Source organism: Oncorhynchus masou, chromosome 31, assembly GCF_036934945.1.
Source record: "Oncorhynchus masou masou isolate Uvic2021 chromosome 31, UVic_Omas_1.1, whole genome shotgun sequence".
NCBI classification, from domain to species: domain Eukaryota; kingdom Metazoa; phylum Chordata; class Actinopteri; order Salmoniformes; family Salmonidae; genus Oncorhynchus; species Oncorhynchus masou.
Genome location: NC_088242.1, coordinates 66,752,132 through 66,776,787, shown reverse-complemented (window position 1 = coordinate 66,776,787; position 24,656 = coordinate 66,752,132). Strand labels below are relative to the sequence as shown.

At 42.6% G+C, this 24,656-nt stretch overlaps 1 protein-coding gene across 1 annotated transcript in view; it reads left to right on the top strand.

Annotated features, from left to right (window-relative positions):
- The first annotated feature begins 2,981 nt into the window (after positions 1 to 2,981).
- LOC135524288 (genetic suppressor element 1-like) overlaps positions 2,982 to 24,656 on the top strand; it is a 59,502-nt gene continuing 37,827 nt past the window's right edge. Inside the window, 1 exon segment of the mRNA XM_064951704.1 lies at positions 2,982 to 3,096. The gene's annotated coding sequence lies outside the window, so the exon portion shown is untranslated.

Below are 24,656 nucleotides of genomic sequence, written 5' to 3'. Positions count from 1 at the left end.
GCTTGCCGGCTGCAAACACAACGGTTCTTGTTTCATTAAACTATATTTTTTATTTCCATGATAGTGTACAACTTTGTTCCTTAAAATTAAAGGCCTACAAAACAATAGATCTCAAACAACACATAGCATAGCCTAAAGTTGCTCCCAACATGATTTTTATCACAGCAACGTTTTTGACCTCCAAGTTGCAGCTTCTGAAGATGCTGGAGGAAACTGTATGAGAGGAGATTAGGCAGGCAAACCGAAGAGCTCATTATGTCTTAGGGCCTTGAGAGCGGAGCCGGAGCCGTAGGTCCCCCCACTGCTAAAGAGCCAGGACCCTCACAGCCAAAGAGATCAACAGTCCCAACTGGGAGGATGGAGCAGATACCATTACGCCTGAGTCAAGACCATGGGAAAACTAAATAAAATAATATGTGGCAGTCAAACTCTACTTCAGTTGAACACGCAGACCCAGCGCTGTTCTGTTGTGGTGGCAGGCAGAGATTTCAGTTCCCTGCACTCAGCAACCTTGCCAGCCACGTAGTCAGCATCCTGGCTTCCAGTGCCCCCTCCGAGCGGGCGTTCAGTGTGTGTGGCCCAATTTTGGAATAGAGACGCTCCATGCTCAAGCCCTCCTCTGTGAGCAACATCCTCTTTCTCCACGGGCATTTAAAGTGATGGATAAAAGAACTATGGACTGCACTTGTTTCATTAAAAAGGTTATTTTTTTGTGGTTAGTTCTGTTAGGCTTTATACTGCATGAGATATTTTGTTCTGTTTTAACGAACATGGTTTTGATATAACATGAAAAATTATATGGTTTCATTAAACAAGACCCTTTGTGTTTTTAATAAATAAATAAATAAAACGTAAATAAAATTATATGAATGGCCTTTGTGTGTGGAAACATGCGCTTTCAAGGTGTCTGTCTGCCTCTGTTATTGCCATATTTTGATATATCCATTCCAAACTTCTTCTTAAATAAATAAAAATATGGACGAGGTGCAGTCATACACTGTAGCATAGCCTTAGGCATACCCTATATGAAGCAATGGGCCTGCCTCTTAGTCTTATATGGTGACTGACTGCATGTATAAGACACTTTATGTAAGTTACTTTTTTTTCTCTTGAAGAAGTAGTCTCTTCAGTCTACACATTTGTATTTTTTATTTTTTATTACAGTGGTGACTGCATGGTGATGACTGATGATGACAATATAGGACTAGAATATACTGATGATTTCTTCCTAACAGTGGACATTACCCATAGACTTTCAGTAATATAATGTCTTCGATGTCTGTGGCCATGTCTCTAGGGGGGTTGTCTGTTTGAGCAGGTGCTTGCCCTCAGAGAAGTCCTGCCTCTTGATCAGGCATCCACAGAGAGAAAGAGAGAGAGTTTATTTAACTTTTGTTTATCAATTTTACTTGCTTTGGCAATGTAAACATATGTTTCCCATGCCAACAAAGCCCCTTGAATTGAATTGAGAGAGAGAGAGTATATACTGTATATACTGTATAACATTTTAAATATCTCTATTCTTTTGAAACTTTTGTTCGTGAAATGTTTACTGTTCATTTCTGATTGTTCATTTTACTCTTGTTTATTTCACTTCCTTTGGCAAACATATGTTTCCCATGCCAATAAATGCACTTGAATTGAGATAAAGAGAAATAAAGCTAGAGCTAGCAAGTTGCGCGAGAGAGAAAGAGAGTGAGAGAGAAAAAGAGAGCGAGAGAGAAACAGAGCGAGAGAGAGAGAGAAACAGAGAGAGAGAGAGAGAGACAGCAAGAGAGAGCCAGAGAGAGAGAGAGAGAGACAGCGAGAGAGAGAGACAGAGAGAGAGAGTGAACGATCTGAGAGACAAGGCAAGAAGGGCATTCTATGCCATCAAAAGGAACATAAATTTCAACATACCAATTAGGATTTGGCTAAAAATACTTGAATCAGTCATAGAGCCCATTGCCCTCTATGGTTGTGAGGTCTGGGGTCCGCTCACCAACCAAGACTTCACAAAATGGGACAAACACCAAATTGAGACTCTGCATGCAGAATTCTGCAAAAATATCCTCCGTGTACAACGTAGAACACCAAATAATGCATGCAGAGCAGAATTAGGCCGATACCCACTAATGAAATTCTATAACCACCTAAAAGGAAGCGATTCCCAAACCTTCCATAACAAAGCCATCACCTACAGAGAGATGAACCTGGAGAAGAGTCCCCTAAGCAATCTGGTCCTGGGGCTCTGTTCACAAACACAAACAGCACAATTAGACCCAACCAAATCATGAGAAAACAAAAAGATAATTACTTGACACATTGGAAAGAATTAACAAAAAAACAGAGCAAACTAGAATGCTATTTGGCCCTACACAGAGAGTACACAGCGGCAGAATACCTGACCACTGTGACTGACCCAAAATTAAGGAAAGCTTTGACTATGTACAGACTCAGTGAGCATAACCTTGCCACAAAGAATTCGAAAACAAATCCAATTTTGATAAACTCCCATATCTACTGGGTGAAATTCCACAGTGTGCCATCACAGCAGCAAGATTTGTTACCTGTTGCCACGAGAAAAGGGCAAACAGTGAAGGACAAACACCATTGTTAATATAACCCATACCAATTTGTAAGTCGCTCTGGATAAGAGCGTCTGCTAAATGACTTAAATGTAAATGTAAACCCATATTTATGCTAATTTATTTTCCCTTGTATACCTTAACCATTTGTACATTGTTAAAACACTGTATATATACAATATGACATTTGTAATGTCTTTATTGTTTTGAAACTTCTGTATGTGTAATGTTTACTGTTAATTTTTATTGTTTATTTCACTTTATATATTCACTTGATATATTATCTAACTCACTTGCTTTGGCAATGTTAACACATGTTTCCCATGCCAATAAAGCCCTTGAATTGAATTGAGAGAAAGAAAGCTCGCGCGAACGCGCGCGAGAGAGAGAAAGAGAGAGAGAAAGAGTGTGGTAGAGTACACCTCGCTATTTCATCTGAGTCTATGCCAAGGAGCAGCAGTAGCCGATGGTTCGTCTTTTATACTGGGATTAACGCAAAACCGAGGATTTAACCGTCTCTGTTTACGCGGTAAGTAGCCTAAACTAGCTGAAGTAGTATATGGGCGTTTAGTGCTCGTGTACCTCGTTAATTTATGTGGTTAGCCTTCGTGTGACTAATGTGTGTTATCGCTCAAGAAGTTGATTGAACCAGATAGAGGGAAAGATACGCACTGCTGATGCCGCGGCCGTCTTCGTGCTCTCCATGTAGGCTACCGCTGTGGTACAGTATGTCTGTAGTGAGGATGGATCTCTCTCTCTCTTTCTCTCGTTCTTGTGGTATGTGTTATATGATTAATTTAATACCCATTTATGTTGTTTTTTAAATTATAGAATTGAGGCGTAGCCCAGTCAATAACAGCTTGTGTCAATGTTTGCTGTGGAAGTTCAGTAGCTGGCAAACTAGTCGTTAGTCAAACAGAGGGCCAAGCAAGTCGTCTTGTTTAGCTGTGTGGTTGGAAAGTCATTAATCCATGAAGAGTAGCTACTCATGAGGGTGTATGTTACATAAATTCCTCTGTAGGTAGAAGGGACCTTTAACAGCACCATCATGTTTATCTACTTTAATGGCGCCGGCCTCATTGCTCTGCATTCAAATGGATCAGATACTCTTTGTGTGTAGGCTACACTCCCAGCAGGTAGAGTACTCCAAACACACACACACTTTCCCACAGACGGGTAGATACAGTGTTGTAGCAGGTGTGGAGCAGCAGAGGAGATAAGCCATTTCACACACACACACACACACACACACACACACACACACACACACACACACACACACACACACACACACACACACACACACACACACAATGTTCAGCTGACCTGTGGTAGAGCAGCTGTTCAGCAGGGGTAGAGTAGCCTACACTAAACCAACAAGTCTCCTTTCCTATAGGATTCAGGGAAAAAAGTGTTTTAGCAAACATTCTTATCCAGAGGAACTTACAGGAGCAATTAGGGTTAAGTGCCTTGCATAAGAGCACGTCAACAGATTTTTCACCTAGGTAGCTGCAAGGCTACCTGCCGTGCACTGGTGTCTGCCTGGACTGCACTGGTGTCTGCCTGGACTGCACAGGTGCATTCAACAAGCTCTCACAATCTCACTGCAGAATTAGACGTTCAACCACGTTCTTCAAACGTCAAATTTCGAAGTTGCTCCCAACGTCAAATTTCAAAGAGTTTTTGTTGCTCTTGCTACTCTGTATCGTTCCATTTCTCCAAACGTAAAATGTCAAAGTTAAGGGTTAAGTTTACGCACTCATTCCAAAAGGTTAAGGTTTTGGATAAGGTTCAAATTTAAAAAATACAAAAACAGTGTCCACGACTGTGATCGAAGACACAATCTTCAGATCCAGAGTCATAGGATTACTTACGGAAGTTTACATACACTTTGGTTGGAGTCATTAACTTGTTTTTCAACCACTCCACAAATGTATTGTTAAAAAACTATAGTTTTGGCAAGTCTGTTAGGACATCTACTTTGTGCATGACACAGGTAATTTTACCAACAATTGTTTACAGATAGATTATTTCACTTATAATTCACTGTATCACAATTCCAGTGGGTCAGAAGTTTACATACACTAAGTTGACTGTGTCTTTAAACAGCTTGGAAAAATCCAGAAAATTATGTCATGGCTTTAGAAGCTTCTGATAGGCTAATTGACATAATGAGTCAATTGGTGGTGTACCTGTGGATGTATTTCAAGGCCTACCTTCACACTCAGTGCCTCTTTGCTTGACATCATGGGAAAATCAAAAGAAATCAGCCAAGACCTCAGAAAAAAATTGCAGACCTCCACAAGTCTGGTGCATCCTTGGGAGCAATTTCCAAATGCCTGAAGGTACCACATTCATCTGTACAAACAATAGTACGCAAGTATAAACACCATGGTGTAACGGTTTTCTTCCTGGGAAGAGAGGCGGACCAAAACGCAGCGTGGTTAGGGTTAAACATCTTTAATCAAGACTGGCAGATCCTGGCTGACTGGCGGCACTGGCAGATCCTGGCTGACTGGCGGCACTGGCAGATCCTGGCGGCTCTGGCAGATCCTGGCTGACTGGCGGCTCTGGCAGATCCTGGCTGACTGGCGGCTCTGGCAGATCCTGGCTGAATGGCGGCTCTGGCGGATCCTGGCTGACTGGCGGATCCTGGCTGACTGGCGGCTCTGGCGGATCCTGACTGACTGGTGGCACTGGGGGCTCCTGGCTGACTGGCGCAGTAGCGGCTCCTGGCTGACTGGCGGCTCCTTGCAGACTGGCGGCTCTGATGGCGCTGGGCAGACGGGTAGCTCAGGCGGCGCTGGGCAGACTGGAGACTCCGGCAGCGCTGGAGAGGAGGAAAGCTCTGGCAGTGCTGGACGGAGGAGCTCTGGCGCCTCTGGACTGAGGGGCGGAAGCTCTGGCAGCGCCGGACAGGCGGGAGACTCCGGCAGCGCTGGAGAGGTGGAAGGCTCCGGCAGCGCTGGAGAGGAGGAAGGCTCTGGCAGCGCTGGACGGAGGAGCTCTGGCGCCTCTGGACTGAGGGGCAGAAGCTCTGGCAGCGCCGGACAGGCTGGAGACTCCGGCAGCGCTGGAGAGGAGGAAGGCTCTGGCAGCGCTAGACAGACGAGGCGCACTGTAGGCCTGGTGCGTGATGCCGGCACTGGTGGTACTGGGCCGAGGACACGCACCTCAGGGCGAGTGTGGGGAGCTGCCACCGGAGGGTTGATGCGTGGAGGTGGTACTGGATAGACCGGACCGTGCAGGCGCACTGGAGCTCTTGAGCACCGAGCCTGCCCAACCTTACCTGGTTGAATGCTCCCGGTCGCTCTGCCAGTGCGGCGAGGTGGAATAGGCCGCACTGGGCTGTGCAGGCGAACCGGGGACACCATGCGCAAGGCTGGTGCCATGTACGCCAGCCCAAGGAGACATACTGGAGACCAGATGCGTAGAGACTGCTTCATGGCACTTGGCTCGATGCCCAATCTAGCCCGTCCGATACGAGGAGCTGGTATGTACCGCACCGGCCTATGCACCCGCACTGGGGACACCGTGCGCTCCACAGCATAACACGGTGCCTGCCCGGTCTCTCTCGCCCTCCGGTAAGCGCAGGAAGTTGGCTCAGGTCTCCTACCTGGCTTCACCATACTTCCTGTGTGCCCCCTCCAAGAAATTTTTGGGGCTGCCTCTCGGGCTTCCTTGCCAGCCGTGTTCCCTCATATCTCCGGCTGCCTCTGCTCTCCTAGATTCCTTCACCTGTTCCCATGGAAGGCGATGCTTTCCCGCCAGGATCTCCTCCCATGTGTAGCAACCCTTGCCTTCCAATACATCATCCCATGTCCATTCCTCCTTGCGTTGCTCCTGCTTCCGTTGCCTGTCACCACGCCGTTTGGTCCTGTTGTGGTGGGTGGTTCTGTAATGGTTTTCTTCCTGGGAAGGAGAGGCATACCAAAACGCAGCGTGGTTAGGGTTAAACATCTTTAATCAAGACGAATACCGGGAAAACAATACAAATATACAAAACAATAAATGTGAAAACCGAAACAGTCCTGTGTGGTGAAACAAACACAGACACAGAAACAACCACCCACAAAACCCCACACAAAACAGGCTACCTAAATATGGTTCCCAATCAGAGACAAATGACTAACACCTGCCTCTGATTGAGTACCATATCAGGCCCAAACACAGAAACAGACAAACTAGACATCCAACATAGAATGCCCACTCAGATCACACCCTGACCAAACAAAACATAGAAACATACAAAGCAAACTATGGTCAGGGTGTGACACATCGGACCACGCAGCCGTCATACCGTATGCTCAGGAAGGAGAGGCATTCTGTCTCTTAGAGATGAACGTACTTTGGTGCGAAAAGTGCAAATCAATCCCAGAACAACAGCAAAGGACCTTGTGAAGATGCTGGAGAAAAATGGTACAAAGTATCTATATCCACTGTAAAACAAGTCCTAAATCGACATAACCTGAAAGGCCACTCAGCAAGGAAGAAGGTACTGCTCCAAAACCGCCATAAAATGCCAGACTACGGTTTGCAACTGCACATGGGGACAAAGATCATACTTTTTGGAGAAATGTCCTCTGGTCTGATGAAACAAAAATAGAACTGTTTGAACATAATGACCATTGTTATGTTTGGAGGAAAAAGGGGGAGGCTTGCAAGCCGAAGAACACCATCCCAACCGTGAAGCACGGGGTGGCAGCATCATGCTGTGGGGGTGCTTTGCTGCAGGAGGGACTGGTGCACTTCACAAAATAGATGGCATCATGAGAAGGAAGATTACGTGGATATATTGAAGCAACATCTCAAGACATCAGTCTTCCAAATGGACAATGACCCCAAGCATACTTCCAAAGTTGTGGCAAAATGGCTTAAGGACAACAAAGTCAAGGTATTGGAGTGGCCATCACAAAGCCCTGACCTCAATCCTATAGAAAATGTGTGGGCAGAACTGAAAATGCATGTGTGAGCAAGGAGGCCTACAAACCTGACTCAGTTACACCAGCTCTGTCAGGAGGAATGGGCCAAAATTCACCCAACTTATTGTGGGAAGCTTGTGGAAGGCTAACCAAAATGTTTGACCCAAGTTAAATAATTTAATTAAGGGCAATGCTACCAAATACTAATTGAGCTGAAATAAACAGTTCTCTCTACTAACTACTCTACTATCTCTACATTTCACATTCTTAAAATAAAGTGGTGATCCTAACTGACCTGTCAGGAATTGTGAAAAACTGAGTTTAAATGTATTTAGCTAAGGTGTATGTAAACTTCCGACTTCAACTGTACTTGATTGTAATTGCACTCACTGTTGCCCCTAGTGTCTGGTTTTGAATGCAGTTCCCAATGTCCTCAGGACATACATAGACATCCAATTTCAAAGTCAATCTTTAACTTCATGCGACGAGCAATCCCGTATCCGGGATCCTATTTATAGCCTCAAGCTTATTAGCATAACGCAACGTTAACTATTCATGAAAATCGCAAATGAAATGAAATAAATATGCTAGCTCTCAAGCTTAGCCTTTTCTTAACAACACTGTCATCTCAGATTTTCAAAATATGCTTTTCAACCATAGCAAAACAAGCATTTGTGTAAGAGTATTGATAGCTAGCGTAGCATTTAGCGAAGCATTTAGCGGGCAACATTTTCACAAAAAACAGAAAAGCATTCAAATAAAATCATTTACCTTTGAAGAACTTCGGATGTTTTCAATGAGGAGACTCTCAGTTAGATAGCAAATGTTCAGTTTTTCCTGAAAGATTCTTTGTGTAGGAGAAATCGCGCCGTTTTGTACATCACTTTTGGCTACCAAAAAAAAAAAACGAAAATTCAGTCACCAAAACGCCAAACTCTTTTCCAAATTAACTCCATAATATCGACTGAAACATGGCAAACGTTGTTTAGAATCAATCCTCAAGGTGTTTTTCACATATCTCTTCATTGATATATCGTTCGTGGAAGTCTGCTTTCTTCTCTGAATTACATGGAAAAATACTTGCAGCTGAGGTTTTACGCACCAATTTCGACGCATCAGTTTTCTGGCACTCACAGATAATATCTTTGCAGTTTTGGAAACGTCAGAGTGTTTTCTTTCCAAAGCTGTCAATTATATGCATAGTCGAGCATCTTTTCGTGACAGAATATCTTGTTTAAAACGGGAACGTTTTTTTTATCCAAAAATGAAATACTGCCCCTAGAGTTCCAAGAGGTTTAACAGACCTGGCTGGGTGCTTTACTGTTCAATTCCCTTTACAAAACTGTATGGGCCTATTCTATTTTAATTCTCAACTCTGCATTTTGATTCAGTATGATAATGATTTACAAACAACTTACAAACGGTAAACAAATAAACCAATAATTGTTTATAAGCAGATTATAATCATACCTTCTAATACATTGTTCCAGGTATTTATGCTAAAACATCCTGAAGTTACTCAGTTATATGACTTAATGTTTGAATGCACCAACTTACTTTCCCCCTTGGTACTCTCTGTATTAAACACCTGTTTGTGAGGAGCGGTTTGTGTATTGTGGTGTGTGTGTGTGTGTGTGCGTGCGTGCGTGGAGAGGAGAGACAAGATGAGTATGATTCTGCTGTAGACCGCTGAGATACAGACCGTCTGTTCCTCACAGACTGTCAGTCCAAGGCCCTAAGGCTGGGTAACCAGGTGTCAACCCACTGGATTTAGATCACAGCCTCCTGAGCAAACACAACACACATAGTGAAAGAAGGAGTGAGGAAGAGAGAGAGGTGTCTAAACAGTGTCTAAACTCTGGTGCCCAAACACCCAGTGTGACCGAGACCTGCTATCTGAAGACCAACTAGGGTCACCCAGCCACATAATAATTCACAAAGGCGCAGACGACCTGAGAGCACAGCAGGAAAGGGTGGCCACAGCACTCAAGGACGTGATTGAAAAAGCTTCTTCCACTTTCTCCAACTCAGAAGTGGTTATCTCCACCCTGTTACAATGAAAATACTTTCACCCTGCTACCATACAGCAGGGTAAAAGCAGGAATTTCCTGTGACTGTGCTTCAAATATTTTTTTTCTACCTGGCCCACCACTCTAACCTGGCCTTCAGTCTTTATGACCAGGTCCACCTATACAAAGCAACAGTCCCTACTTTTGCAAGGGAAGACATCGTCCTCTGCTGCAGCCCCAGCACCTCACACAAGAGCAACAGAGCAATGGACACCCCACCCAGACCTGCGAGGGTTCCCCATGAACCTGCACCTAGAGGACCCACGTTGAGAGGACCCATGCCGAGAGGACCTAAATCAAGACCACAGCACCATCTCATCCTGGAATATACAAGGTCTGAGAGTTAATCTGCCTGAGGTTTTGGACAGGTGTCTTTTATACTGATAACAAGTTCGAACAGGTTCCATTAATACAGGTAACGAGTGGAGGACAGAGGAGCCTCTTAAAGAAGAAGTTATGGTCTTTTTTGCCCCACTGTAGATGCGATGGACAGTATATTTGACCTCACTGAGCTTGAGTATAACCTCACTGAGCTTGAGCTGTTTTGCAAGGAGGAATGGGAAAAAATTTCAGTCTCTCGATGTGCAAAACTGATAGAGACATACCCCAAGCGACTTACAGCTGTAATCGCAGCAAAAGGTGGCGCTACAAAGTATTAACTTAAGGGGGCTGAATAATTTTGCACGCCCAATTTTTCAGTTTTTGATTTGTTAAAAAAGTTTGAAATATCCAATAAATGTCGTTCCACTTCATGATTGTGTCCCACTTGTTGTTGATTCTTCACAAAAAAATACAGTTTTATATCTTTATGTTTGAAGCCTGAAATGTGGCAAAAGGTCGCAAAGTTCAAGGGGGCCGAATACTTTCGCAAGGCACTGTATACATGATCATTTGCAAATCAGCTATTAAAGACTACCAGAACTCTCCAATTACATTGGATGAGCCAAAATACAAACCCTCCAACCCAAAAACGACTGCGGTGTTGATGGTATACTAAGCAAAATTATAAAATACACAGATCACAAATTCAAATGGGCTATTCTTAAACTCTTCAACATTGTCCTCAGCTCTTGAATCTGTGTCAATAGTAACCTAGGAGAAATCCTCTGCAGTATCATCAACAGCAGACCCCACGTATATACATCCTGCACACCCTAATTGACAACAAAAAAACCTACCAAAACAAAAGCAAAGTCTTTTCATGGTTTGTTGATTTCAAAAAAGCTTTTGACTCAATTTGGCATGAGTGTCTGCTATACAAATTGATGGAAAGCAGTGTTGCGGGAGATCATGAGATATTATAAAATCCTTGTACACATATATCTTTCCTCAGAGCCATGGCGTGAGACAGGGATGCAGCTTGAGACCCATTGGTGAGGGCACTGGCGCAGTCTGCAGCACCCGACCTCACCATACTAGACTCTGAAGTCAAATGTTTATTGTTTGCAGATGATCTGGTGCTTCTGTCCCCAACCAAGGAGTGCCTACAGACCTTTTGCACAGATTTGGTCAGACCTCTCATTAAGACATAAATAATGGTGTTCCAAAAAAAAGGTCCAGTTGCCAGGACAACAAATACAAATACTATCTAGATACCATTGCCCTAGAGCACGCAAATAATTATACCTACCTCTGCTGAGGGGAGGATGGATCATAAAAATGTCTGGAGCAAATGGAATGGCATCAAACACATGGGAACAATGTGTTTGATGTATTTGATACATTCCACTCATTCGGCTCCAGCCATTACCACGTGCCCGTCCTTCCCAATTAAGTTGCCACCAACCTCCTGTGCTACCTCGGCCTAAACATCAACATCAGAGGTAACTTCCACAAAACTCTGAACGATTTAAGAGACATGGCAAAAAATACATTCCATGCCATCAAAAGGAACATGGAACTCGACATCCCAATTAGGATCTGGCTAAAAATACTTAAATCACTTATAGAACCCATTGCTCTCTATGGTTGTGAGGTCTGGGGTCCACTCACCAACCAAGCATTCACAAAATGGGACAAACACCCAATTGAGACTCATGCAAAAATACTCCAAAGAATGCATGCAGAGCAGAATTAAGAACATACCTAATAAATATCCAAATCCTGAAAAGATTTGTTAAATTCTGCAACCACCTAAAAGGAAGCGATGTCCACACATTTCACCACAAAGCCCTTACCTACAGCGATATTAACCGAGAGAAGAGTCCCCTCGGCCAGCTGGTTCTGGATCTTTGTTCACATACAGACCCAACAGAGCCCCAGGACAGCAACACAATTAGACCCAAACAAATTATGAGAAAACAAAAAGATAATTACTTGACACACTGGAGAGAATCAACCAAAAAAACAGAGCAAACTGGAATGTTATATGGCCCTAAACAAAGAAAATCCTTAACTATGTACAGACCCAATGAGCATAGCCTTGTTATTGAGAGAGGTTGCCATAGGCAGACTTGGCTCTTGAGAGAGGAAAGGCTACGTGCACACTACTCACAAAATGACGTGGACTCTTCCAGATCCGCCAGCTAGCCAGGATCTGCCTGAACCGCCAGCCAGCCAGGATCTGCCAGATCCAACTACCTGCCTGAGCTTCCTCTCAGTGCCGAGCTTCCTCTCAGTGCCGAGCTTCCTCTCAGTGCCGAGCTACCCCTCAGTCCCGAGCTGTCTCAGTCCCGAGCTGTCCCTCAGTCCCGAGCTGCCCCTCAGTCCCGAGCTGCCCCTCAGTCCCGAGCTGCCCCTCAGTCCAGTGGGGTTCTGGGTGAGGACTACTAGGCCATGGTCGGCGGTGAGGGTGGACTATCCAAGGACGCGAGGAGGAGGGACTAAGACTTTGATAGAGTGGGGTCCACGTCCCGTGCCGGAGCCGCCACCATGGACAGACGCCCACCCGGACCCTCCCCTATAGTTTTTGGTGTGCGTCCGGGAGTCCGCACCTTGGGGGGGGTTCTGTCACGCCCTGGTCAAAGTATTTTGTGTTTTTCTTCATTTATTTGGTCAGGCCAGGGTGTGGCATGGGTTTTTGTATGTGGTGTGTTTGTATTGGGATTGTAGCTTAGTGGGGTGGTCTAGTTAAGTCTATGGCTGTCTGAAGTGGTTCTCAATCAGAGGCAGGTGTTTATCGTTGTCTCTGATTGGGAACCATATTTAGGCAGCCATATTCTTTGAGTGTTTCGTGGGTGATTGTCCTTAGTGTCCTGATGTCCTTGTTCTGTGTTTATTTTCACCAGTATAGGCTGTTTCGGTTTTCGTTACGTTCTTTGTTTTGTAGTGTTTGTAATTGATTCGTATTTTACATTTGTTTATTAAACATGGATCGCAATCTACACGCCGCATTTTGGTCCGACTCTCCTTCCCACCTAGAAAGCCGTAACACCCATAAAGAATTTGAAAACAAATCAAACTTTGATAAACTCACATAACTGTTAGGAAAAATACTGCAATGTGCAATCACAGTAGCAAGATTCGTGGCCCGTTGCCATGAAAACAGGGCAACAGTGGAGCACAAACAACATTATGAATACCACCAATTTTGATCTGTTTACTTATCTTCCCCTACTATTATTACTACAACTAGTTATACATTTTTAAAAACACTGTCCATAGCTGATAATAAAACATTTGAAATGTCTATTATTTTTAAACCTTTATGAGTGCAATGTTTACTTTAATGTTTTGATGTTTTTTTGTTGATGTTGTTTGCTTTGGCAATGTACACGTTTCCCATGCCAATAATGCTCATTTGAATTGAACTGAATTGAGAGAGAAAGAGAAATAGAGAGAGACAGAGAGAATATAACACTGTTTCATGAGAGCTCTCCTAATCCTAGAGACAATGATAAGCAGCTCGTATCACAGAAACAGTGATTACAGTGTGATTATGCTGACAAACTGCCCATAGAACGGTTCTGTTATTGTTCTCCACTGGGAGACTACAGGAACAGAACCAATATAGGCTCAGTCCCAATTCTACAACCCCCTCCCCCTCTCTTTCCCTTTATTGCTCTTTCTTTTCCTGGTTTCCTAGCTTTCTTTCATTACTTGATCCTAGGTGAAAGGACTGGATAGGTGTACAGAAGTAAAGCTTTAACCTATCTGCACTCTTAGAGAAAATGGTTCCCGAAAGGGTTCTTCGTCTGTCCCCATAGGATAACCCTTTTTAGTTCCAGGTAGAACCCTCTGTGGAAAGGGTTCTAAATGTAACCCAAAAGGGTTCTACCTGGAACCAAAATGGTTCTACCTGTAATCAAAAAATAGTTTTTCAAAGTGTTCTCCTATGGGGACAGCCGAAGAACCCTTTTAGGTTCTATATAGCACCTTGTTTTCTAAGTGCGTAGTCCTTGCAGATCATGGTTCAAACCAGAAGAGAAGATTGTGAGGGAAAGAGCCCATGACCAAACAAAAATCACGTGAAAATAGCATGTGAACAATTTCAAGTGAAAAACGTGGTTTTTGGACACGTGTGAAGTTTCACATACATTTTTCATGTTTTTCCCTCGTGAAGAATTTGTTTTTTTTCACGTTTATTTGTACACATTATTATTTTCATTACTTCCAGCTACATCGGGTTTCCGATCCAGAGACCAACCCTGCTTAGCTTCAAAAGTGAACCAGCAGTGGGATGCAGGATGCTATGTTGCTGGAATGAATGTGCCAGAACTTGCAACTGGAAAAAAGGCAGCAAGGCCAGGGTAACATAAGCAAAGATAGGGAAAATTGCAGCAAAGAGGGAATCATTTAATTAATTGCGTTATCATATATATACAGTGCCTTGCATTTATACGGAGACTTGATTACACACAGGTGGATTGTATTTATCATCATTAGTCATTTAGGTCAACATTGGATCATTCAGTGATCCTCACTGAACTTCTGGAGAGAGTTTGCTGCACTGAAAGTAAAGGGGCTGAATAATTTTGCACGCCCAATTCTTCAGTTTTTGATTTGTTAAAAAAGTTTGAAATATCCAATAAATGTCGTTCCACTTCATGATTGTGTCCCACTTGTTGTTGATTCTTCACAAAAAAATACAGTTTTATATCTTTATGTTTGAAGCCTGAAATGTGGCAAAAGGTCGCAAAGTTCAAGGGGGCCGAATACTTTCGCAAGGCACTAATATATATATATATATATATATATTTTTTTTTTTACTTAATGTGAGAATTTGCTCACTTCCCGCAAACTTTAGATCATGCGTATGCACATCTGTTATTGGTTGAAATATTGTATTGCAAGCTGGCAAGTAAGTATTTTGTACAAATGGGGGCTATGATGAAAAGCTTATTCATAAAAAACTAAACCAGGAAAACATATTAACAAGAATTCAACCATTTGCCATTAGTGCGAAGAGTGAAAATCTGTTTTATTTTTAGCATCTAAAATAAATTGACAAAGTAATCTTATGACTAGACATAAGAATCTATTTCCGATTTATATTCATAGCCATTGCTGAATATACAATATTAGTCACCTTTTCTGGCCGTGATGGGTTTATTTTCCCGAAAGAGCAATACAACAAAATACCATGTAGCCAAGAAGCCTAGTAAATAGATAGGCTATATGTAGTCCAAGTTTTGCAATATCATAGGCAGCGCAGTTTATAATACCGGTATACAGTCAAATTTAACAGCTGATCTTACATTGAAGTAGGCCTATGTATCAAGTTTCTAGTTTTTATTGTCACGTGCACAATTACTGCAAGATATTCAAACATTCTGCCAACACAGTAAATAGACCGGTAGTGTATGTATTTGACAGTATGGGTAGGCTACAGTATTGCTGTGCGATAGGAGCGTGACATTATTGCCTATTTAATCTCAGAGCCTATACTAAGGCAGGACATACAAACCCAATAATCTACTCATAAACTGAATATTGAACAACAATTTGTCTTTTGCATGCCGTGGCCTAATTCGAATAGTTCCAAATTATACAGCAAATAAGGGCGTTGTTGTCACTATAAAAGGTGAATTATCCAAGATGGCGTAGCAGTCAGGCGTCTTTGTCTTCGTCTTGTCGTATCCCGTGTATATATCTTTATATGTATATATTTTATATATTTTTAAAAATATTTTTCTTAGCCCCAACTTCAACATACTCTCCTGCAACCCGCCTCACCCAATGTGGTATGGATCTGCTATTTTCTTTACTTTAGAACCAGAACCCCCAACAGAAGCTAGCCAGCTAACTAGCTACTAGCTCGTAGTCAGCTAGCCACTGATAGCGGTCATCAGCTTACCTTTAGCCCGGAGAACTCCTGCCAGTATGCACTTCGCGATTCATCCCAGAGCAGTTCGGACTTCTTTTTCTCCGGATTTTTCTCCGGATTCCTACCGCAAGCTTGGAACCTCTTCACCTGGATCATTGGCTGCTCCTGACTAACGTCTCTGTCCTGAAGTAAGCACCAATTAGCCTGCAGCTAGCCTATACTAGGCCCATCGCCCGGCTAGCTGAAGAGGTCCATCAGCACTCCCTTTTCTACAATACCTATTTTGCCAATTGGCCTAGACCCTTTTAATTGCCAATACAGAGCCCCGCCGATCAATCACGACCGAACTACCGATGTAATCTGCCCGAGGGGGGTTTTCAACAGGCTCCTCCGTCGCGACGTCCCTTGAATGCCCATCTGCTAGCCTGCTAGCCGTGGCCCACTAGCTTTCTAGAGCATACCGGACTGTTAGCTGAAGAGGTCCAACAACCAATTTCTTGGGCTACTATACCTACTTTGCCAATTGGCCTGGAAGCTTTTACTACACGGACCCCTGCTGATCCATCACGACTTGGTCTGCCGATGTAACCGCACGAGGGTGCTACAACAGACTTCTTCCATCGCTATGTCCCTCTAAGGCCCTTCTACTAGTTTCCTAGCCCCGGCCCGCTAGCTGTCTGAATCGCCGGGTCTCCAGCCCGCCCAGCTACTCAGTAAACCCTATGATTACTCGGCTACACATGCCTCTCCCTAATGTCAATATTCCTTGTCCACTGCTGTTTTGATTAGTGACTATTGTCTTATTTCACTATAGAGCCTCCAGCCCTGCTCTATATGACTCAGCTAACCCTTTTGTCCCATCTGCCACACATGCAGTGACTTCTCCTGGCTTAATTGATGTCTCTAGAGACAATACCTCTCTCATCGTCACTCAATGCCTAGGTTTACTTCCACTGTATTCACATCCTACCATACCTTTGTCTGTAATTTATGCATTGAATCTATTCTACCGTGCCCAGAAACCTGCTCCTTTTACTCTGTTCCGAACGTTCTGGACGACCAGTTCTTATAGCCTTTAGCCGTACCCTTATCCTACTCCTCCACTGCTCCTCTGGTGATGTGGAGGTTAATCCAGGGCCTGCAGTGCCTCGCTCCACTCCCATTCCCCTCTCATTTGTTGACTTCTGTAACCGTAAAAGCTTTGGTTTCATGCATGTTAACATTAGAAGCCTCCTCCCTAAGTTTGTTTTATTCGGTGCTTTAGCAGACTCTGCCAACCCGGATAACCTCCACGATAAGAGACAATACTGTGCAGCTGTATTCATAGACCTGGCCAAGGCTTTCGACTCTGTCAATCACCACATTGTTACTCAAATTACTGCCTCACCTGATTCACTAACTACTTCTCAGACAGAGTTCAGTGTGTCAAATCGGAGGGCCTGTTGTCCGGACCTCTGGCAGTCTGTATGGGGGTGCCACAGGATTCAATTCTCAGGCAGACTCTTTTCTCTATATACATCAATGATGGAATTCTTGCTGCTGGTGATTCTTTGATCCACCTCTATGCAGACAATACCATTCTGTATACTTCTGGCCCTTCTTTGGACACTGTGTTAACAAACCTCCAGATGAGCTTCAATGCCATACAACTCTCCTTCCGTGGACTAAATCCATGCTCTTCAACTGATCGCTACCAGCACCTGCCTGCCCGTCCAGCATCACTACTCTGAATGGTTCTGACTTAGAATATGTGGACATCTACAAATACATTGTTTGTCTGGTTAGACTGTAAACTCTCCTTCCAGACTCACATTAAGCATCTCCAATCCAAAATTAAATCTAGAATTGACTTCCCGTTTTGCAACAAAGCATCTTTCACTCATGCTGCCAAACATACCCTCGTAAAACTGACCATCCTACCAATCCTAGACTTTGGTGATATAATTTACAAAATAGCCTCCAACACTCTACTCAGCAAATTGGATGCAGCCTATCACAGTGTCATCCGTTTTGTCACCAAAGCCCCATATACTACCCACCACTGCGATCTGTATGCTCTCGTTGGCTGGCCCTCGCTTCATATTCGTCGCCAAACCCACTGGCTCCAGGTCATCTATAAGTCTTTTCTAGGTAAAGCCCCGCCTTATCTCAGCTCACTGGTCATCATAGCAGCACCCACCCATAGCATGTGCTCCAGCAGGTATATCTCACTGGTCACCCCCAAAGCCAATTCCTCCTTTGGCTGCCTTTCCTTCCAGTTCTCTGCTGCCAATGACTGGAACAAATTGCAAAAATCACTGAAGCTGGAGACTCATGTCTCCCTCACTAACTTTAAGCACCAGCTGTCAGAGCAGCTCACAGATCACTGCACCTGTACATAGCCCATCTTGTAAATAACCCATCCAACTACCTCATCCCCATACTGTTATTGTTTTTCTTCTCCTTTGCACCCCAGTATCTCTACTTGCACATTCATCTTCTGCACATCTATCACTGTGGTGTTTAATTGCTAAATTGTATTTTTTGCCACTATGGCCTATTTATTGCCTTACCTCCCTTATCTTACTCCTTTATATAATTTCTTTTATTGTGTTATTGACTGTATGTATGTTTATTCCATGTGTAACTCTGTGTTGTTGTTTGTGTCGCACTGCTTTGCTTTATCTTGGCCAGGTCGTGGTTGTAAATGAGAACTTGTTCTCAACTAGCCTACCTGGTTAAATAAAGGTGAATTAAAAAATGGGGGAGTTTTCAAGGTGGAGTCTAAATTCTGGTTCACACACAGAGTTTTATGATAGGTCTGATTTATAACGGGAAACATGTATGGCGTGTGCCAAGTTTATAAATCTCGATATTTTTGTAAGTTCGAAGACTTTTAAGAAATGGTGCACACAGAAATTTTGTGTGAAATTTACACATCATTTTCCTGAGGCCCCAGGGAATTATCAACGTTTTCAGTCACAATTTGCTTTAACCTCATAATAACTTCCATGAAATTGATCAAATGAAGGCTGCTTTAACTTTAATATGGTACAGTAGCTAGTGTAAGAGCTCCTGTCTAGCTAAGGTTCAGCTAAATGTCAGCATTCATGTGACAATGTGAGGATGCAGAAATGACTTTGTTTAGCTAGCTAGCTAACATAACCTAGCTGTGTAGCCTATATTATAATATGAATGACACTGTATGATAACATTACTGTACTTTTATATTTGTATGGGAGGGGTAAACGTTAATTATTGATATGCTAACATTACTTGATCATGAAGCATGTTGTTCGTTAACTAGCTACCTAGCAGGAGTTAACTGTGTAATGTCAGCTAATTAAATGTTTTAAGTACAAGAAAATAAACCATTGAATTGTCTGCACTGCACATGTTTGTGGATTGTTGCATTATTCAAGAGTGTAATGTGGTTTGTTTGCATTATTCAGTATTGGAATATGTTTTAGAAGAAAAGTTGCTTGAATTGTTGAATAGTTTGTGCATAATGGAAATCTCTCTCTCTCTCTGCATCATTTCCATTCCCCATGTTTTTTTTGTTGTAAATGTATACAGTACCAGTCAAAGGTTTGGACACACCTACTCATTCCAAGGTTTTCTTTATTTTTTTCTATTTTCTACATTGTGGAATAATAGTGAATACATAAAAACTATCAAATAACACATATGGAATCATGTAGTAACCAAAAACAAAACAGTGTTTTTGATTCTTCAAAGTAGCCACCCTTTGCCTTGATGACAGCTTTGCACACTCTTGGCATTCTCTCAATCAACTTCATGAGTTAGTCACCTGGAATGCATTTCAATTAACAGGTGTGCCTTGTTAAAAGTTAATTTGTGGAATTTAGTTCTTAATGTGTTTCAGCTAATCAGTTGTGGTGTGACAAGGTATGGGGTGATATACAGAAGATTGCCCTACTTGACCAAGTCCATATTATGGCAAGAACAGCTCAAATAAGCAAAGAGAAACGATAGTCCATAATTTATTTAAGACATGAAGGTCAATCAATCAGGAAAATATCAAGAAAGTTTCTTCAAGTGCAGTCGCAAAAACCATTAAGCATTATGATGAAACTGGCTCTCATGATGACCGCCACAGGAAAGGAAGACCCAGAGTTACCTCTGCTGCAGAGGATAAGTTCATTAGAGTTACCAGCAGCCCAAATAAATGCTTCACAAAGTTCAAGTAACAGACACATCTCAATATCAACTGTTCAGAGGAGACTGTTTGAATTAGGCCTTCATGGTTGAATTTCTGCAAAGAAACCACTATTAAAGGACACCAATAAGCAGAAGAGACTTGGTTGGGCCAAGAAAAACGATCAATGGACATTAGACAGGTGGAATCTGTCCTTTGTGAGATGCAGAGTAGGTGAGCGGATGATCTCTGCCTGTGTAGTTCCCACCATGAAGCATGGAGGAAGAGGTGTGATGGAGTGGGGGTGCTTTGCTGGTGACTCTTGTCTGTGATTTATTTAGATTTCAAGGCACACTTAACCAGCATGGCTACGACATTATTCTGCACCCCATCTGGTTTGCGCTTATTGGGACTATTATTTGTTTTTCAACAGGACAATGACCAACACACATTTCACCAAGGGCTATTTCACCAAAAAAGGAGAGTGATGGATTGCTGCATCAGATGACTTGGCCTCCACAATCGCCCGACCTCAACCCAATTTGAGATGGTTTTGGATGAGTTGGAATGCAGAGTGAAGGAAAAGCAGCCAACAATTCCTCAGCATTAGTGGTAACTGCTTCAAGACTGTTGGAAAAAGCATTCCAGGTGAAGCTGGTTGAGAGAATGCCAAGAGTGTGCAAAGCTCTCATCAAGGCAAAGGGTGGCTACTTTGAAGAATCTCAAATATAAAATATATTTTGAATTGTTTAACACTTTGGTTACTACAAAATTCCATATGTTTTATTTCAATATGTGGATGTCTTCACAATTATTCTACAATGTAGAAAATAGTAAACAATAAAGAAAAACCTTGGCTAGGTGTCCAAGCTTTTGACTCGTACTGTATATAAATTATATTTTAGAAATATGTATATTTTTCCTTTATTCCCCCCCCCCCCTAGATGGAGTACACTGATGGACAACAACACTTAGGCTCTCCTACTTCCAGCCTATATTTACATTTACATTTAAGTCATTTAGCAGACGCTCTTATCCAGAGCGACTTACAAATTGGTGAATTCACCTTCTGACATCCAGTGGAACAGCCACTTTACAATAGTGCATCTAAATCATTAAGGGGGGGTGGTGAGATGGATTACTTATCCTATCCTAGGTATTCCTTGAAGAGGTGGGGTTTCAGGTGTCTCCGGAAGGTGGTGATTGACTCCGCTGTCCTGGCGTCGTGAGGGAGTTTGTTCCACCATTGGGGGGCCAGAGCAGCGAACAGTTTTGACTGGGCTGAGCGGGAACTGTACTTCCTCAATGGTAGGGAGGCGAGCAGGCCAGAGGTGGATGAACGCAGTGCCCTTGCTTGGGTGTAGGGCCTGATCAGAGCCTGGAGGTACTGCGGTGCCGTTCCCCTCACAGCTCCGTAGGCAAGCACCATGGTCTTGTAGCGGATGCGAGCTTCAACTGGAAGCCAGTGGAGAGAGCGGAGGAGCGGGGTGACGTGAGAGAACTTGGGAAGGTTGAACACCAGACGGGCTACATTTTACGGACACAGTATACACATACATTTTACGGACACAGTATATTTGACAATATTTATCTTTTGTTTGTTTTCAGTCCCATCCTTCAGCTATCCCCAACCCCTCCCATCTATCTCTGAACACCATCCAGTTTTGATTTCTATTTGCAATATATTTTTCAACTGTGCTGTGATGTTTCACAAAAGTTCTGAACCTTTATATTCTTATAGATTCTACTTATTATACATTTTTTGCCAAGAATATTATTAGATTATTGATCGATGATTTTTTAAATCACACAGCAGTGGTATTTGTAATCTTTCCAACAGTTGTTTACAGACCGATTATTTTCACGTATATCACAAAACTGTATCACAATTCCAGTGGATCAGAGGTTTACATACACTAAGTTGACTGTGCCTTTAAACAGCTTGGAAAATTCCCCAAAATGATATCATGGCTTTAGAAGCTTCTGATAGGCTTATTGGCATCATTTGAATCAATTGGAGGTGTACCTGTATTTCAAGGCCTACCTTCAACCTCAGTGCCTCTTTGCTTGACATCATGGGAAAATCAAAAGAAATCAGCCAAGACCTCAGAAAAGAATTGTAGACCTCCACAAGTCTGGTTCATTCATGGGAGCAATTCCAAAATGCCTGAAGGTACCACATTCATCTGTACAAACAATAGTACAAAAGTATGAACACCATGGGACCACGCAGCCATCATACCGCTCAGGAAGGAGACGCGTTCTGTCTCCTAGAGATGAACATACTTTGGTGCGAAATGTGCAAATCAATCCCAGAACAACAGCAAAGGACCTTGTCAAGATGCTGGAGGAAACAGGAACAAAGTATCTATATCCACAGTAAAACGAGTCCTCTATCGACAACCTGAAAAGGAGAATTATGTGGATATATTGAAGCAACATCTCAAGACAACAGTCAGGAAGTTAAAGCTGGGTCGCAAATGGGTCTTCCAAATGGACAATGACCCCAAGCATACTTCCAAAGTTGTGGCAACATGGCTTAAGGACAACAAAGTCAAGGTATTGGAGTGGCCATCACAAAGCCCTGACCTCAATCCTATAGAAAATGTGTGGGCAGAACTGAGAATGCATGTGTGAGCAAGGAGGCCTACAAACCTGACTCAGTTACACCAGCTCTGTCAGGAGGAATGGGCCAAAATTCACCCAACTTATTGTGGGAGGTTTGTGGAAGGCTACCCGAAGCATTTGACTGAAGTTAAACAACTTAAAGGCAATGCTACCAAATACTAATCGAGTGTATCTAAACTTCTGACCCACTGGGAATGTGATGAAAGAAATACAAGCTGAAATAAATCATTCTCTCTACTATTATTCAGACATTTCACATTCTTAAAATAAGTGGTGATCCTAACTGACAGGTACTTTTTACTAGGATTAAATGTCAGGAATTGTGAAAATTTGAGTTTAAATGGCTAAGGTGTATGTAAACTTCTGACTTCAACTGTATATATATGTGTGAGTATTCAATGTTGCACTGTGTGTACTGTATTGTTTGCACGATAAAATAGTTATCTAGTAATGAGGTACACTACAGTAATTAATACTACCTTACATTTCCCTAGCTTCAGGGCTGAAGATGCTAGCTGGCAGTCTTGTCCCTGGAGTAGAGGTCGACCGATTATGATTTTTCAATACCGATACCGATTTATTGGAGGACCAAAAAAAGCCGATACCGATTAATCGGACGATTTTTTTTCCCCATTTATTTGTAATAATGACAATTACAACAATACTGAATGAACACTTATTTTAACTTAATATAATACATCAATAAAATCAATTTAGCCTCAAGTAAATAATGAAATATGTTCAATTTGGTTTAAATAATGCAAAAACAAAGTGTTGGAGAAGAAAGTAAAAGTGCAATATGTGCTATGTAAGAAAGCTAACATTTCAGTTCCTTGCTCAGAACATGAGAACATATGAAAGCTGGTGGTTCCTTTTAACATGAGTCTTTAATATTCCCAGGTAAGAAGTTTTAGGTTGTAGTTATAAGAATTATAGGACTATTTCTCTCTATACCATTTGTATTTCATTAACCTTTGACTATTGGATGTTCTTATAGGCACTTTAGTATTGCCAGTGTCTCTCCTCGCTCCTCCCTGGGCTCGAACCAGCAACACAACGACAACAGCCACCATTGAAGCAGCGTTACCCATGCAGAGTTAGGGGAACAACTACTAGAAGGCTCAGAGCGAGTGACATTTGAAACACTATTAGCGAGCGCTAACTACCTAGCCATTTAATTTTGGTTACACCAGCCTCATCTCGGGAGTTGATAGGCTTGAAGTCATAAACAGCGCAATGCTTGACGCACAACAAAGAGCTGCTGGCAAAACATACGAAAGTGCTGTTTGAATGAATGTTTACGCGCCTGCTTCTGCCTACCACTGCTCAGTCAGATACTTAGATGCTTGTATGCTCAGTCAGATTATATGCAACGCAGGACACGCTAGATAATATCTAGTAATATCATCAACCATGTAGTTAACTAGTGATTATGATTGATTGTTTTTTTGTAAGATAAATGTAATGCTAGCTAGCAACTTACCTTGGCTTACTGCATTCACGTAACAGGCGTAAACTCCTTGTGGAGTGCAACGAGAGAGAGGCATGTCGTTATTGCGTTGCACTAGTTACCTGTAAGGTTGCAAGATTGTATCCCCCGAGCTGACAAGGTGAAAATCAGTCGTTCTGCCCCTGAACAAAGCAGTTAACCCACCGTTCCTAGGCCATCATTGAAAATAAGAATGTGTTCTTAACTGACTTGCCTAGTTAAATAAAGGTATACAAAATAAAATACAATAAAATTTAAATTGGCAAATCGACGCCTAAAAATACCGATTTCCGATTGTTATGAAAACTTGAAATCGGCCCTAATTAATCGGCCATTCCGATTAATCGGTCGACCTCTACCCTGGAGATTAGATGTTTAGGGCCATAGGATGTGTGTCGCATGATGCACAAATACTGAGTCAGCAGATAGTGTGTGTGTGACTGTGTGTGTATGTGTGTTCTTAGATGCCAGTAACTGACGTCATAATGTTGTGTGATTGAGGCTGTTAATTTGAGAGATTACAATTCCTGATGCACACACACACATTGCACTCAGAATTTATATTGCAGCCATGATTACAAGGATTGTAAACATTTGGCTCTGACCCTACTTTCCGTGTCAGTAGAACATAAAATTCT